The sequence below is a fragment of the Mustela erminea genome, chromosome 5, assembly GCF_009829155.1.
Source record: "Mustela erminea isolate mMusErm1 chromosome 5, mMusErm1.Pri, whole genome shotgun sequence".
NCBI lineage: Eukaryota > Metazoa > Chordata > Mammalia > Carnivora > Mustelidae > Mustela > Mustela erminea.
Window position 1 is genome coordinate 23,034,800 of NC_045618.1, and position 16,582 is coordinate 23,051,381.

The following is a 16,582-nucleotide window of genomic DNA, read 5'->3' on the forward strand; positions in this document are numbered from 1 at the left end:
TCCAACTCATTTTATGAGATCAGCATAGTTTAGATAACCCAAACCATACAAGATTATTTCTAAAACAAGGAAATCTCAGGGATGTTCCATTGATAACCACAGATGCACAGTTCTAAGGAAAATAGTTACAAAACAAATTCAACAATTTTTTTTATTTCAGGTATTTTTTACTTCTTCAAATTTATCAGGAGTGACTGAAATAAAAAATATAATTGAGTCCCATCATCGTGGAAATGGCTTTAAGAGAAAACTGCTCAGGTATTATTGCTTCCCGTTTAACCAGTGAAAGTTGCCATCGATAAAGAGACAGCCAACAGTCTGTCAAGAATGCTTAGGATATGTTCTATCATACAACATGCCTGTTCCGGGGCGTGGGGTGGCGGGAGAAGGCTTGGAAATAACTTATGTGAACTTCTTGATTTCATCATACAAGACGAGCACGAAAGCACCACCCATGCCGCGGAGAACATTGGACCACGCCCCCTTGAAAAACGCTTTGGCGCCTTCATCGTGCGATCTTCCTCCAGCAATCCACTGTGCCTGTGTACCTGATGTCAGTCCCGTTGCGCCCAGACTGCATCATCATTCGGCGGCGAACAGTGTCAAATGGATAGGAAGTCAACCCGGCAACCGCTGTGACAGACTGTGCGATCATCCAGCTGATGAAGATGTGAGTATTCTAGGGATCTGGAAGCATTCCCTTGGCGGTGTCATAGATACCGAAGTAGGCGGCTCGGTAGATGATAATACCCTGCACAGACACATTGAAGCCTTGGTACAGGCCCCTAATGCCATCAGATTTGTAGATCTTAACCAGGCAGTCACCGAGGCCTTTGAATTCCCTTTCAGCTCCGGCTTTGCCCACATCGGCTGCTAGGCGGGTACGGGCAAAATCAAGAGGATACACAAAGCACAAGGACGTGGCCCCAGCTGCACCACCCGATGCCAGATTCCCGGCAAAGTAGCGCCAAAACTGGGTTCTCTTGTCCACGCCACCCAGGAAGATCTGCTTGTATTTATCTTTGAAGGCAAAGTTGAGAGCCTGGGTGGGGAAGTATCTGATGACATTGGCCAGGTTACCACGCCAGAAGGACAGGACTCCCTGCTCCTTGGGGATACGAACCACGCAGTCTATAATGCCCTTGTATTGCTTATCCGCAGTTATTTGCTTGCTGGCATGCTGCACCTGCAGCAGCAGCTTGACCCGCTCGATGGGCGCTACCGCCGTCTTGGAGATGGCCGCGGCCACTCCACCCGCCAGAAAGTCCTTGGCGAAGGACACAGAGGCATCTGTCATGTTGAAAGGAATGAGACGGGCGACTGCGGGACCGCGGTAGGAACCGGCTGGGACTCCGGGACTCTGGGCCAAATTCAACAATTTTTTAAAAGATTTTATTTATTTGTTTGACAGAGGGAGAGAGATCGCAAGTAGGCAGAGAGGCAGGCAGAGAGAGAGGGGGAAGCAGGCTCCCTGCTGAGCAGAGAGCCCGATGCGGGGCTCGATCCCAGGACCCTGAGATCATGACCTGAGCTGAAGGCAGAGGCTTTAACTCACTGAGCCACCCAAGTGCCCCTCAACAATATTCTAATAAATAATAATAACTAAATTTAAGAGGGTTATTTTTTAGGACTAGAAGGTAGGTAGGAGCAGGCCAACAGTGCATCTCCTACTTCGGAGGCAGTTTTAATCCCAGCTAAAAACTCCTAGCAAAGAAGGGCTGCTATTATAAAAGGTACCAGTTGTAAGACAAATAAGGTTTCAGCAGGGGTTGCTCGATACTGATTACCATCTAGAAGCACTTTTAGCATAACATACTTGGATTGTCTACAATATTTAATATAAATAAATCTGCAATTTATGAGCTACATCTGCATTAAACAGTTGGTGAGTCACATAGCCAAACAGGACTAAGGAGTCACCAGAATATAAAAGTTAAGAGATAATTGAACAACACTGCATTTCAGACTCATAGCTTCCAGAATTGTAAGACAATAAATCCCTGTGCTTAAAACTACTCAAGTTTTGATGTTTTGTTATGGAAGACCCAGGTGAATTATTGAATACCTTCTCAGCTCGAGATCAGAAGTGAAACAAAACAGTATGATATCATTTCTATTAAATATTGGATGTGATGGTCCTAGCTAGTGAAATAAGTCAAGAAATAGAAATGATAAATAAATCCTTAAAAAAAATTAGGGTGCCTGAGTGGCCCAGTCAGTTAACTGTCTAGCTCTTGGTTTGGTCTTAGGCCATGTCCTCATGGGTCATGAGATTGATCCCCATATGAGGCTCTGTGTTCTCAAGTGGAGTGGAGAGTCGGCTTGAAAGTTCTCTCCCTCTAGCCCCCACTGCTCAGTCTTACTCTCTCAAAAAAAAACAAAAAAAAAGAATAAGAATTAGGAAAAATGTTGGCAGTTGTTTTGACTGTGAACATTTAGAAAAATCTATAGAAAAACTTTCAGAATTAATAATAAGTTTGGAATTTCATGGGGTATAAGACCAATATGTGAATATAAAATATATTTCTATACATGAAAAAGTTATAAAATGAAAAACTTTTATTTTATTTTATTTTTTAAAAAGATTGTATTTATTTATTTGACAGATCACAAGTAGGCAGAAAGGCAGGCAGAGAGAGAAAGGGAAACAGGCTCCCCGCCAAGCAGAGAACCTGATTTGGGGCTCAATCCCAGGACCCTGGGGTCATGACCTGAGCCGAAGGCAGAGGCTTTAACCCACTGAGCCACCCAGGCTCCCTAAAATGAAAAAAAAAAATTAAATATCTTTTGACATCATTAAAAAATCAAATGTCTATGAATAATTCTTATGAAGGTTTTTCTTTCTCAAAATATCTACACTGAAAACTACAAAATGTATTTTAAATATTTTGTTTATTTATTTATTTGAGAGAGAGAGGGAAGAGGGTTAAAGTAGGGGAAGGAGCAGAGGTTGAGAATCTCAAGCAGACTCCTCACAGAACATAGAGCCTGATATATAGTTAGATCTCATGACACTGAGATCACGACCTGAACTGAAACCAAGAGTCAGATACTTAACTGACTGCCAAAGAGGCACCCCTAAAAATGACAAAATATTATTGAGAGAAATTAGAGAAGATCTAAATAAACAGAAAAAAATACAATTTTCATAGATTAGAAAACTCAATATGGTAAAGACACCAATTCTTCCCAAATTGATCTAAAAATTCTGTAGAATGTCCCCAAATTATAAAATGAATAATAATTATATTAAGATAAAAAGGGCTGAGAATACCCAAAGTGATCTTGAAGAAATTGAAAAAAGAGTAGAGAATTCACATTACCAGAGGTATAAAGTCTTATTACAATGCTATAGTAGTTAAGAGAGTCTGATGTCGCTTTAAGTACATCAGACCCACATAGGTATTGGCATCTGAGCAACAAAGGTGATGTGGCAATAGAGGGAGAAAATAATTACTTTTTCATTGAATAAGATTGGGTTGATTGGATATCCATATAAAATAATAAATCTCTATTCCTACCATACTTCACAGCATACTCAAAGCTTAATTCCAGATGGGTGAAAAGTCTCAATGTGAAAGGTAAAAATCACAATACTCTTAGGAAAAAAATAAGACAATATCTTCATGATTTGGGATGAACAAAGAAATCTAAAGGAAGATACAAAAAATGCAAACTGTGATTAGAATCTTGAGAAATTAGACTATGCTGAGAGTAAAAACATCTGTTCCTCAAAAGATAACATTAAAAAAGTACAAATGAAAACATCGAGTTAAAAAATGTTTGCAATAGGGGCGCCTGGGTGGCTCACTGGGTTAAAGCCTCTGCCTTCGGCTCAGGTCATGATCCCAGGGTCCTGGAATCGAGCCCCATGTCTGGCTCTCTGCTCCGCAGGGAGCCTGCTTCCTCCCCTCTCTTTCTTTGCCTGCCTCTCTGCCTACTTGTGATTTCTCTCTCTCTGTCAAATAAATAAAAATCTTAAAAAAAATGTTTGCAATATATATGTTTGATAAAGGACATATAATCTGAATAATGAATTCCTACAAATAACTAAGAAAAAGACAACCTAATAGAAGAACGACAAAAGAGAATATTCAAAATATATATAAACATATGAAAAGCTACCCAACTTCCTTAGTCTTCAAGGAAATGCAAATTGAAAGCCACAATGAAATAAAATTATCCATAAGCCAGAATGTCTGAAATTAAATCAAAGACAAGTGGATAAGTATGCAAAGCAACTAGATCACTCACACTGTGGTAAGAGTGTAATTAGAGCAAGTGCTTTGGGAAATTGACTGTATCTTCTAAACCTGAATATTTGCAAGTTCTAGGAATAGCAGGACTCTCCATAGAAACATATACATATATGTATATTGATTATAGGATATTGACTCATATAATTAGAGAAGCCAACAAGTTCCAAGAACTGTAGGGTGAGCCAGCAAGCTAGAGATTCAGGAGAGCTAATGGTGTATTTCCAATTCAAAGACAGGAAAAGCCAGTGTCCCAGTTTGAACACACACAGGCACAAGGAATTCTCTCTTACTTGGGGGATGGTCAGTCTTTTTGTTCTGTTAACACTATAGAGGAGAATCTGCTTTGCTTAGTTTACTGGTTTAAATGTCAATCTTCTTCAAAAACACACCCATAGTGAAATTTTGACTTCTTCCTTGATGATCTGGATGGCTTTCATTATCCCCAGACGATATGATATTCTATGTAGAAAACCTAAAAGACTCCACCAAAAAATTGCTAGAATGGATACACGAATTCAGCAAAGTCATAGGATATAAAATCAACATACAGAAATCTGTTGCATTTCTATACATCCATAATGAAGAAGACAAAGAAATCAAGGCATCAATCCATTTATAATTGGACCCAAACCCATGATAACTAGGAATAAACCTAACCAGAGATAAAAGATCTGTACTCTGAAAACTATAAAACATTTATGAAAGAAATTGAAGACAATACAAAGTAATGGAAAAACAGTCTATGCTCATGGGTTAGAAGAACAAATATTGTTAAAATGTCTCTACTACCCCAAACAATCTACACATTTAATGCAACCCCCATCAAAATACTATGAGCGTTTTTCTGAGCTAGAACAAATAATCCTAAAATTTGTATGGAACCACAAAAGACCCCAAATAGCCAAAGCAATCTTGAAAAGGAAAACCAAAGCAGGAGGCATCACAATTCCAGTCTTCAAGCTGTATTATCAAGCTGTGAGCTTTGATGGTGTAGTATGGACACAAAAACAGACATATTGATCAGTGGAACAGAATAAAGAACACAGAATTGGACCCACAACTCTATGGTCAGTCAGTCTTCCACAAAGCAGGAAAAAATATCAATGGAAAAAAGACAGTCTTGGGGCACCTGGGTGGCTCAGTGGGTTAAGCCTCTGCCTTTGGCTCAGGTCATGATCTCAGTGTCCTGGGATCAAGCCCAGCATCGGGCTCTCTGCTCAGCAGGGAGCCTGCTTCCCTTCCTCTCTCTCTGCCTGCCTCTTTGCCTACTTGTGATCTCTCTCTCTCTGTCAAATAAATAAATAACATTTAAAAAAAAGACAGTCTCTTCAACAAATGATATTGGGAAAATTGGAAAGCCACATGTAGAAGAATGAAACAGGACCACTTTCTTACAGTGTACACAAAACCAAATGCAAAGTGGATGAAAGGCCAGGAAACAAATAAAGCCCTAGAGGACAACACAGGCAGTAATCTCTTTGGCATCAGCCATAGCAACTTCTTACTAGGTATATCTCCTAAGGCAAGGGAAAACAATGCCAAAAATGAACTATTGGGATTTCATTTAGATAAAAAGTTTCTGCAGAACAAAGGAAACAATCAACAAAACTAAAAGGCAGCCTGTAGAATGGGAGAAGATATTTGCAAATGACATATCTGATAAGGGATTAGTATCCAAAATATATTAAGAACTTATCAAACTCAACACCCCAAAAAACAAATAATCCAGGTAAGAAAGGGCAGAAGACAGGAATATACATTTTTCCAAAGAAAACATCCAGATGGTCAACAGACACATGGAGAGATGCTTAACATCACTCATCAACAGGGAAATACAAATCAAAACCATGATGAGATAGCACATTACACCTATGTGAATGGCTAACATTAACAACACAGGAAACAACAGTTGTTGGTGAGGATGTGGAGTAAGGGGAATCCTCTTACTGTTGGTGGGGATGCAAACTGGTGCACCACTCTAGAAAACAGGATGGAGTTTCCTTAAAAAGCTAAAGATAGAACTACCTTACAATCCAGCAACTGCACTACTAGGTATTTACCCAAAGGACACAAAAATACTGAATCAAATGGGCACATGCACCCTGATGTTTATAGCAACGCTATCAACCATAGTCAAATTATGGAAAGAGACAAGATGTCCATCAACTGATGAATGGATCAAGAAATGGTAATAGAATATCACTGTTATAAAAAAGAATGAAATCTAGCCATTTGCAATGATGTGGATGGAGCTAGAGAATATTATGCTAGGTGAAATAAGTGAGTCAGAGAAAGACAAATACCATATGATTTCACTTATATGTGGAATTTAAGAAACAAAACAGGTGAAAATATGGAAGGGGGGAAAAGAGGAGAGCATAAGAGACTCTTAACTATAGAGAAAAAACTAAGGGTTGATGGAAGGATGTTGGTGGGGTATGGGTTGAATGGGTGGTGGGTAGAAGGGAGGGCACTTTTTTTGATGAGCACCAGGTATTGTATATAAGGGATGGATCATTAGATTTTGCTCTTGAAATCAATATTGTGTTATAACTAGAACTAACAAACTAGAATTTATTTACTTTTATTTTTTTGCTCCTCCCACTCCCCAACTAACTGGAATTTAAATAAAAATTTGAAAACAAGCAAACAAAAAACCAAAAAACCTTCACAGAAACACCCAGAAAAATGTTGAATGTGTATCAAAACTCTAGGCACCCATAGCACACTCATGTTAACGTATAAAATTATGCACAGTATTACAACATGCAATGAAAATATGTACACATGTTCCCTAAAAGACATGTTCACCCAAATTCATTGCAACATTATTAGTTATAACTTTACACTAGAAACAACTGTTTTTCATCAATAGTAGGTATGGGGCTGTAGTACTATAATTGGTATAGTACTTTAATCAGGTACTATCTGACAATTAGGATGAAGAAACTGAAACTTCTAGTTCCATCCATGTTGTCGCAAATGGCAAGATTTCATTTCTTTTGATGGCTGCATAGTATTCCATTGTGTATATATACCACATCTTCTTGATCCATTCATCTGGACATCTAGGTTCTTTCCATAGTTTGGCTATTGTGGACATTGCTGCTATAAACATTCGGGTGCACGTGCCCCTTTGGATCACTACGTTTGTATCCTTAGGGTAAATACCCAATAGTGCAATTGCTGGGTCATAGGGCAGTATCATGCTTAGCGAAATAAGTCAAGCAGAGAAAGACAACTATCATATGATCTCCTTGATATGAGGAAGTGGTGATGCAACATGGGGGCTTAAGTGGGTAGGAGAAGAATAAAGGAAACAAGATGGGATTGGGAGGGAGACAAACCATAAGTGACTTTTAATCTCACAAAACAAACTGAGGGTTGCTGGGGGGAGGGGGTTTGGGAGAAGGGGGTGGGATTATGGACATTGGGGAGGGTATGTGCTTTGGTGAGTGCTATGAAGTGTGTAAACCTGGTGATTCACAGACCTGTACCCCTGGGGATAGAGTATTATGCCTCCATCAGAAAGGATGAATACCCAACTTTTGTAGCAACATGGACGGGACTGGAAGAGATTATGCTGAGTGAAATAAGTCAAGCAGAGAGAGTCAATTATCATATGGTTTCACTTATTTGTGGAGCATAACAAATAGCATGGAGGACATGGGGACTTAGAGTGGAGAAGGGAGTTGGGGGAAATTGGAAGGGGAGGTGAACCATGAGAGACTATGGACTCTGAAAAACAATCTGAGGGTTTTGAAGGGACGGGGGGTGGGAGGTTGGGGTACCAGGTGGTGGGTATTATAGAGGGCACGGATTGCATGGAGCACTGGGTGTGGTGCAAAAATAATGAATACTGTTATGCTGGAAATAAAAAAAAAAATAATTAAATATTTTTTAATAAATAAATAAATAAATAAATACTATATTTGGATATTTAAAAAAAAAAAAAAAAGAAAAGAAACTGAAACTTCACCCAACACAAAACTAAAACTCAAACACAATGTTGAGTGAAAGAAATCAGACTCCAAATAATATATGCTGTAAGAATCAATTAATATGAAACAAAAAGGGGAACGCTCTTACACTGTTGGTGGGAATGCAAGTTGGTGCAGCCTCTTTGGAGAACAGTGTGGAGATTCCTCAAGAAATTAAAAATAGAACTTCCCAAGACCCTGCCATTGCACTCCTGGGTATTTACCCCAAAGATATAGATGTACTGAAAAGAAGGGCCATCTGTACCCCAATGTTTATAGCAGCAATGGCCACAGTCGCCAAACTGTGGAAAGAACCAAGATGCCCTTCAACGGACGAATACATAAGGAAGATGTGGTCCATATACACTCTGGAGTATTATTCCTCCATCAGAAAGGACGAATACCCAACTTTTGTAGCAACATGGATGGGACTGGAAGAGATTATGCTGAGTGAAATAAGTAAAGCAGAGAGAGTCAATTATCATATGGTTTCACTTATTTGTGGAGCATAACAAATAGGATGGAGGACATGGGGAGATAGAGAGGAGAAGGGAGTTGGGGGAAATTGGAAGGGGAGGTGAAACATGAGGGACTATGGACTCTGAAAAACAATCTGAGGGTTTTGAAGGGGCGGGGGGTGGGAGGTCACGGTACCAGGTGGTGGGTATTGTAGAGGGCACGGATTGCATGGAGCACTGGGTGTGGTGCAAAAATAATGAATACTGTTATGCTGAAAATAAAAAATAAATTAAAAAAATATGAATACAAAAGCATTCAAATTAACCCTCTAGTATTAGAAGTCAGAAGAATCATGACTCTGGCAGGAGAGCTAGTAACTGAAAAGGAATTTCCTGCTTTTGTAGCTAATATTTTGTGTCTTGATCTGGGCCCTGATTACAAGGTGCTTTAATTTTGTAAATTCATCCAGTGGTACTTTTAAGATTTTTAAGATTTGGGTTGTTTTTTATTTTGTGTTCCATCAACAAAATATCTATCTTAAAGTAGAGCTGAAATAAAGCACATTTAGAAAACAAAAGCTTGAACGATTTTAAAATCATTAGATCTTAAGTGTGGTAACATCACAGGGAAGTATTTCTGAAAAAGTAAAATAATCAGAGCCTGAGATACAAATAGAAAAAATGTGGTTAAGATACATGGGAATCATGGAATAAATACAGACAAATATCTATTGATTAAAACAATAACAGTAAAAATAATAACTAAACAACAATAATGATGCATAGATTCATGGGTAAAAAGCAAGGAAGAAATGAAACTTCCAGTGGTGACAGCATACAATACTAGAATGCTATAGTCACATTGAAAGTGCTCTAAGTTTCTGGTGTTGGAGGAAGGAGAATACAATGCTTAACTTTAAACCATGGTATACTAGATATTCACTTTTAAGTGTTATGAGTAGAAAAGCTATACTCTTCAAGCAATGAAGGAGTAAGTGTATCATAAACAGCTATAAAATTAGCAGACAACTGTTTTTAGATGTTGGCTAACAGTCAGTGTAAGACTGATTTCAGAATTGAAAGAAAAACACAAGCAGATTTGTGAAAAAGCTAACCAGGAGCCTTTGGCCAAGAACTTGACTGCACCTCAACAGAAGAAACTCCCCAAAACCTAAGGGAGATTACCTGTTATGGGGATGAAACTTGAACAGAGAGGCCAGGTATATGCTGACTGATGTTGGTGTTCTGGAGCAGTCAGAGTGGAGACGCTTTGCCAAGTACCTTGTTCATTCAGTTGTGATCCCAGAAAAGCCAAGACTTAAGATTAGGATCACATTTTTTAGTAAGAGCTAGGCTATGGACCAAATTTATAACTTAGGTGAAATAATACACCTAAACAAAGAATAAAACCAATAAAACCAGGGACAGAATAACACCGTATTAATAACTGCCTGCCAGAACAAAACTTAATATTCTTTAAAGCACTTACTACAATGTATCATCTATAATCTCTGACATAATTAAAAAATGAGTAAACACATGAGAAGTAGAAAAAAATGTTTCTCGTTATTAAGAAGAAAAAAGATAGTCAATAGAAACAAAATCCAAGGAGACCTAGACGTTGGAAATAACAGAGAAGGATATGAAGTCAACTCTTTTGAGTTTCTTCTAAAACATAAGAATATATTCATAAGGAATGATCCTACTGGGAAACTTGTATCCTGTCATCCCAGAATTCTGTATCCACCAAAAATGTTCTTAAAAATGAAGATAAAATAAAGGAAAGTAACAGCTGTGATTATGTGTTTCCAGGAGACGTACCCTATAAGAAATACCAAAAGGAAGTTCTACAAGGGAATGAGATGGAAACTAGGAAAGTAAGAAGAGCTCCACAAAGTTATTAATAATTATTAAAGATTATCTCTTTTTCTTAATTTTATTTTTTAAAAACTCAACACTTTTTTTAAATTTTATTTTTAAGTCATCTCTACACCCATTATGGGGCTGGAACTTACAACTGCACGATCAAGAGTCACATGCTCTCCCAACTGAGCCAGCCAGGAATGCCTCAACTCACCATTTAAATAAAAAAGCTATAACATTGTAATGTGAGTTTTATTAACCATGTAGTTGTAAAATATATGATAATAATTGTACAAAAGACAAGAGAAGTAAACAGAGTTTTACTGATGTAAGATTTTATGCTTTATAGGAATTAGTATAATAGTAACTGTAATAGACAGTCCTAAGTTAATGATGCATTTGCAATTCCTAGAGCAAACACCCAATAAATGCAAAATAGTGTAATTAAAAATGCAACAGAGAAATTAAAATGTGATAGTATATACAATTTTGGTGAACAACAACAAAAAAAGACCAGAAAGTAGGAATAGAAGTACAAACAATGGATTGGTTAACTAGAAAATATATGTCTAAATGATAGACTTAACCTAACCAATAAGCAATAATTATATTGAATGTAGATAGACCAACACTTTAAGTAATATCTGAAGTATTTATACCATAAAAAAGCAACAAAAACTGTATGCTATCTCTAAGATGTATTTTAAATATGAAGCCAAATTGCAAGTAAGAGATTTTTTAAAAAGGTATGACATGCAAACAGTAAGCATGGAAAGCTGGTGTAAGCGTATTTATATGAAATTAACCAAAGAGAGTGGTCGGAATTAAAGAACAATATTTTATAATGTTAAAAGAGTCAATTTATCAACCTAACAGTCATTAATGCCCATATGAATAATAACAGATTCAAAATTCATGAAGCAGAACTGGCAAAACTAAAAGGAGATTAGAATAATCATCAAGGACAGTCTCTGAAAAATTAAAAAATCAGGGCATCTGAGTGGCTCAGTTGGTTTAGTGGCTGCCCTCAACTCAGATCATGATCCTGTGGTCCTGGGATTGAGTCCTGCATTAGGCTTCTTGCTCAGTGGGGAGACTGCTTCTCCTTCTGCCTCTCTCCCTGTGTCTCTTATGAATAAATAAAATCTTTAAAAAAATAAAAAATCAGTAAGGATACAGAGTATACAAACAACTGTACCAACTCACTTGTCTTATTGACATTTATAGGATACTATACTCAACAACTTCAGAAAACATATTTTTTCAAGTACATAGGGGATATTCACCATGATAGAGCATTTATCATACGTTGGGCCAAAAGTAAGTCTTAATATAGTTTAAAGTGTTGAAATCATAAAATATTTATCCTCACTACAAATTAATTAAATGAAAACTATGTATCTAAAAGAGACATGAATATTTAGAAACAAAATAGCCCACTCAGAAATAAATTATTGGTCAAAGAGGAAATCACACACACAAAATAAAAAATGTATTGAACTGCAGGTAATGGGTATATAATATACCAAAGTTAGTATGAGCAACTAAGGCAGTACTCAAATGAGATTTTATACCTTTATTTTTATTTTGTTCAAGACTTATTTATTTATTTTAGAGAGAGAGAGAGAGAGAGAGGGAACATGGGAGGGGGGTGTAGTGGAGAGGGGCAGAAGGAGAGGTAGAGAGAAACACAAGCAGACTCCAAGCTAAGTGGAGAGCCTGAGTGTGGAGCGCAAGGTGGGGCTTGATCCCGTGACCCTGAGATCATAACCCCAGGCAAAACCAAGTCAGACACTCAACAAACTGTACCACCCAGGCACACTAAGGGTTTTATATCTTTAAATGCTTGCATCGAAGAGGAAGTCTGAAAGCAATGATCTCAGTTTATACCTTAAGACATGTGTAAAGATCAGTAAGTTAAACACAAAATTGGTAGGAGGAAATAACCAACATAAGAGTAGAAATCAACGAAATATTTTAAGAAAGCAAAGTTGAGAAAATTAACAAAGTAAAAAATTGGTTTTCTGGAAAGATTAATAATATTGGCAAAGCCTGCCAAGAGTCATCAAGAATTAAAAAAAAATAAGAGAGAAAACACAAATTACTGAAAATGGGAATGAAGAGGAAATATCATTATATAGTTCTCAGACATAAATATGGTAATACAGGAATATAATAACCTTATGCCAATAAATACAATAACAAATAAAATAGACAATTGGAAAATGCAACTTGGTAAATCTTTTTGCAAGAAGAAATTCTGAGTTGCATGATATCTATGAAAACTTGAGTTTATATTAAAAAAAATTAAACTTCCCACCAAGAAAACTCCAGGCAGATAGCCACTCTCCTCTTCCACTGAAATAACAAATACATGAAAGACCTTAATACTTTGTTTCTCTTGTTCTCTTTGCTATTGTTCCTTTTGTCCGTCCATGCTTCAGCCTACGCTTTGTCCTATCTTTCAGATCTCTAATTCATTCTTTAGCCATGTCTCATCAGCTGTTAAATCCATGCATTGAATATTTTCTTTAAAATTTTCAAGATTTTCTTTGTCTTCAGTTTCAATACAGTTTGCCCAGTTGTTATTTATTTATTTATTTATTTGTTTATTTATTTATTTATTTAATTTGTCTTGCTTAGGTTCTCTGAGATTCCTTCACCTGTGGTTTGTCACCTGTCATTAATTTAGGGAAGATCTCAGATATATCACTCAGGTACTTTTTCTGTCTTTGCAGTGTGGCTTTACAAATGTTTCTATCCCACATTCACTGGTGTAGATTTTCCCTCTCTATTGCCTACTTCCTTCCAAGGCATTTCCAATCTATTTTGGTGAAGTTGTGTCCCCTATTGACTTTTATTTTTATTTTTTATTCATTGACTTTTTGCTGTTGTTGCTGTTGTTGTTTGTAGATGAGACAGAAAGCCTAGAGCAGACTGAAGTGGATTGGACTTTCCTTGTTGTAGCTGGAATGAGGTCTTGGTATTACCCTCAGGTGAAGACCTTTTCCCTGGGAAGTAAGTCCCTGTTAGGGAGAAGGGATTATCAATGCCTAATCTTCCTCTCCTTTGCCATGACCACAAGGGAATCTTTCTTATACCCTCACTTTGAGAACCTGGTGTGGTTCCCAGAGGGAAAGAGCCTATAATTGTGTGGGGATCTTTCTATGAATGTGACCCTAGGAATTTCTTACTCTCAAGCTAGTCCTCATTCAGCTTGCTGAAATTGATTAAACTGCTAGTTAAGTCAGTGATCCTACTAGTTCAGGGTGTCTAGCAGCTTCTATTCTAAATGTGAACAAATTTTAGTTGCTATGTCCCTCTGGCTGTGCATGACTCCAAGTTCTGGTGTGGCCATTTGCCTGAATTTTCTTGCTGTAAGGACAGCAGTGTGACTACCAAGCTATTTACATGTCAGAGATCAAAGAAGAAGCCCCATCCATTGAATTCATTAATTTAAGTTCTGAGCTTAAGTGTTTAAATTTTTTTTTTTTTTTTTAGTTTTAGACTTTTTTTCCAGTTTTACAAAAAATAGTGTTTACTTTGTGACAACATACTACTTTTGTGTTTAATATCCTTTGAGCACATTAAATATAGTCATCTTTGCAGCACCTGGGTGGCTCAGTCGGTTAAGCATCTGACTCTTGATTTTTGCTCAGGTCATGATCTCAGGGTGGTGAGATTGAGCCCCATGTTTGGCTTTGTGCTGGGCATGGAGCAAGTTGGGGCTCTCTCTATCCGTCTCCCACTGTCCTTCTCTCCCTAATAAAATAATAATAATTACACATATACACACATATTTTATATATATTTTATTTATATTTTACATATATATGTAAAATTACATATATATGTACAGATACATTACATATATATAATATATATCTCTATATACCTATATACACACATACATATAAAATATACATATGTAAAATATGTATGTGTGTATATATGTATATGGAGATATATATATAGATCTCATAACATATATATCTCCAAACTCTTTTTCTCTATCAATAGTTTTATCCTAGTATTCTTTTCCTGTTTGGGAGCCCATCCAGAATACCAAATTGCATTTAGTTACTATGTTTCCTTAGCCTCTTCTGGTGTGTGGCAGTTTCTTAGACTTTCCATGTTTTTGATGAGTGAAAGTTTTTAGAATGTTGCCCAGTTACTATTTCTTGTGTGTTGGATGTTGCATTTGCAAAATTGTTACTTAAAATATTTTGAGGCTTACAATAATAATTCCCACCACAGAAGATTCACATTTACCTCAGCCAAGTAACTGGGAGTTCAATTTGGGCTCCCTTCAGAGTAATTCCCACACTGATATGGTTCAAAGCTGAGCTGTATCCCCTGAATGGTCTTGTCTACTTCTGATTCACACTTAATGTATATGATATAGCCAATGCAGGTACTAAGACCAGGTAAAAGAGTTTTACTAGTTCTATTTTCCTTTTTGGCTCTCCATCAGTTCTTGTCTTTCTAGCCTCCATGAGGCTGTCAGTTCATCCTCCTTTAGCTTCCTCTTCTGGAAGTGGCAAGTGGCACCTCAGAAAAAGTTTCTCCAAATGCACCTTGGAAAAAGTTCTCCAAAAACCTAACTGTGTCTTTGCCTTTCTCAAGACCCTTGTCTTTTTATTTTTTTTTTTTAAGATTTTATTTATTTATTTGACAGAGATCACAAGTAGGCAGAGAGGCAGGCAAAGAGAGAGAAAGGAGGAAGCAGGCTCCCTGCTGAACAGAGAGCCCAATGTGGGGCTCAATCCCAGGACCCCAGGATCATGACCTGAGCCTCTGCCTGAGCTGAAGGCAGAGGCTTTAATCCACTGAGCCACCCAGGGAACCCAAGACCCTTGTCTTTAGTGGAGACAATCTGTTCACTGTCTTGTTAGTCCACTGGTATTTTCAAATAGATTTAAAAAAAAAATAACTTAAATAACACGGAGGATATGGGGAGATGGAGAGGAAAAGGGAGTTGAGGGAAATTGGAGGGGGAGATGAACCATGAGAGACTATGGACTCTGAAAAACAATCTTAGGGTTGGCTAAGCCTGGTGGTGGGTATTATGGAGAGCACGTATTGCATGGAGCACTGGGTGTGGTGCATAAACAATGAATTCTGTTACATTGAAACAAAATTTTTAAAAAATTTGAAAAAAAAAAAAGAATACCCCATAAACTGAATTTCTTAATGATATCATAAATGTTCTCATCAATGAAGATGCAGAAACCCACACCAAGTTTATGTAATGAAGTCTTCATTGCTGAGGGGGAAAACAACTTTATTGAGGGATAATTTACATATAGTAGGATGCTATGTAGTTTGATTAGCTATAACAAATGTATATACTTGTGTAGCAACCATCATAATCAAGGTATGAAACATTTTCATCATAATAAAAACTTCCCACATGTTCTAAACTCAACAATCTTCATCTCTGGCCCCAAGTAATACTAATCTGTTTCTTCACTATAGATTGCTTTAATCTTTTTTTGAGTTCCATAAAATGGAACCATATGGTGTACATACTTTACTGTCTGGCTTCTTTCTTTAAGCATAATGCCAAACAGAATTTTAAAGTATATTTTGACTAATATTCTAATTGTTCTCAATGAGTCTTTCAGAATTATCAATTCTGCCATTACAGAAATTGGAAATTTCTTGTTAATATACTCTTGGAATATGAACTTTAGGATTGGCTGGTAAGTCTTCACAAAATAATATTTCAGGATTTTGAATGATGACATTAAATTTACAGTCCAATTTGGAGACCACTGACAGCTTTTTTAAAAAAAATTATTTATTTTTTTCAGCATAATGGTATTATTGTTTTTGCACCACACCCAGTGCTTCATGCAATCCGTGCCCTCTCTAATACCCACCACCTGGTTCCCCCAACCTCCCATCCCCCGCCCCTTCAAAACCCTCAGATTGTTTTTCAGAGTCCATAGTCTCTCATGGTTCACCTCCCCTTCCAATTTCCCTCAACTCCCTTCTCTCTAACTCCCCTTGTCCTCCA

The 16,582-nt window shown here is 37.2% G+C and overlaps 1 pseudogene; it reads right to left on the reverse strand.

Annotated features, from left to right (window-relative positions):
• Positions 1-268: 268 nt before the first annotated feature.
• Positions 269-1,360, reverse strand: LOC116590476 (annotated as a pseudogene).
• Positions 1,361-16,582: the final 15,222 nt, after the last annotated feature.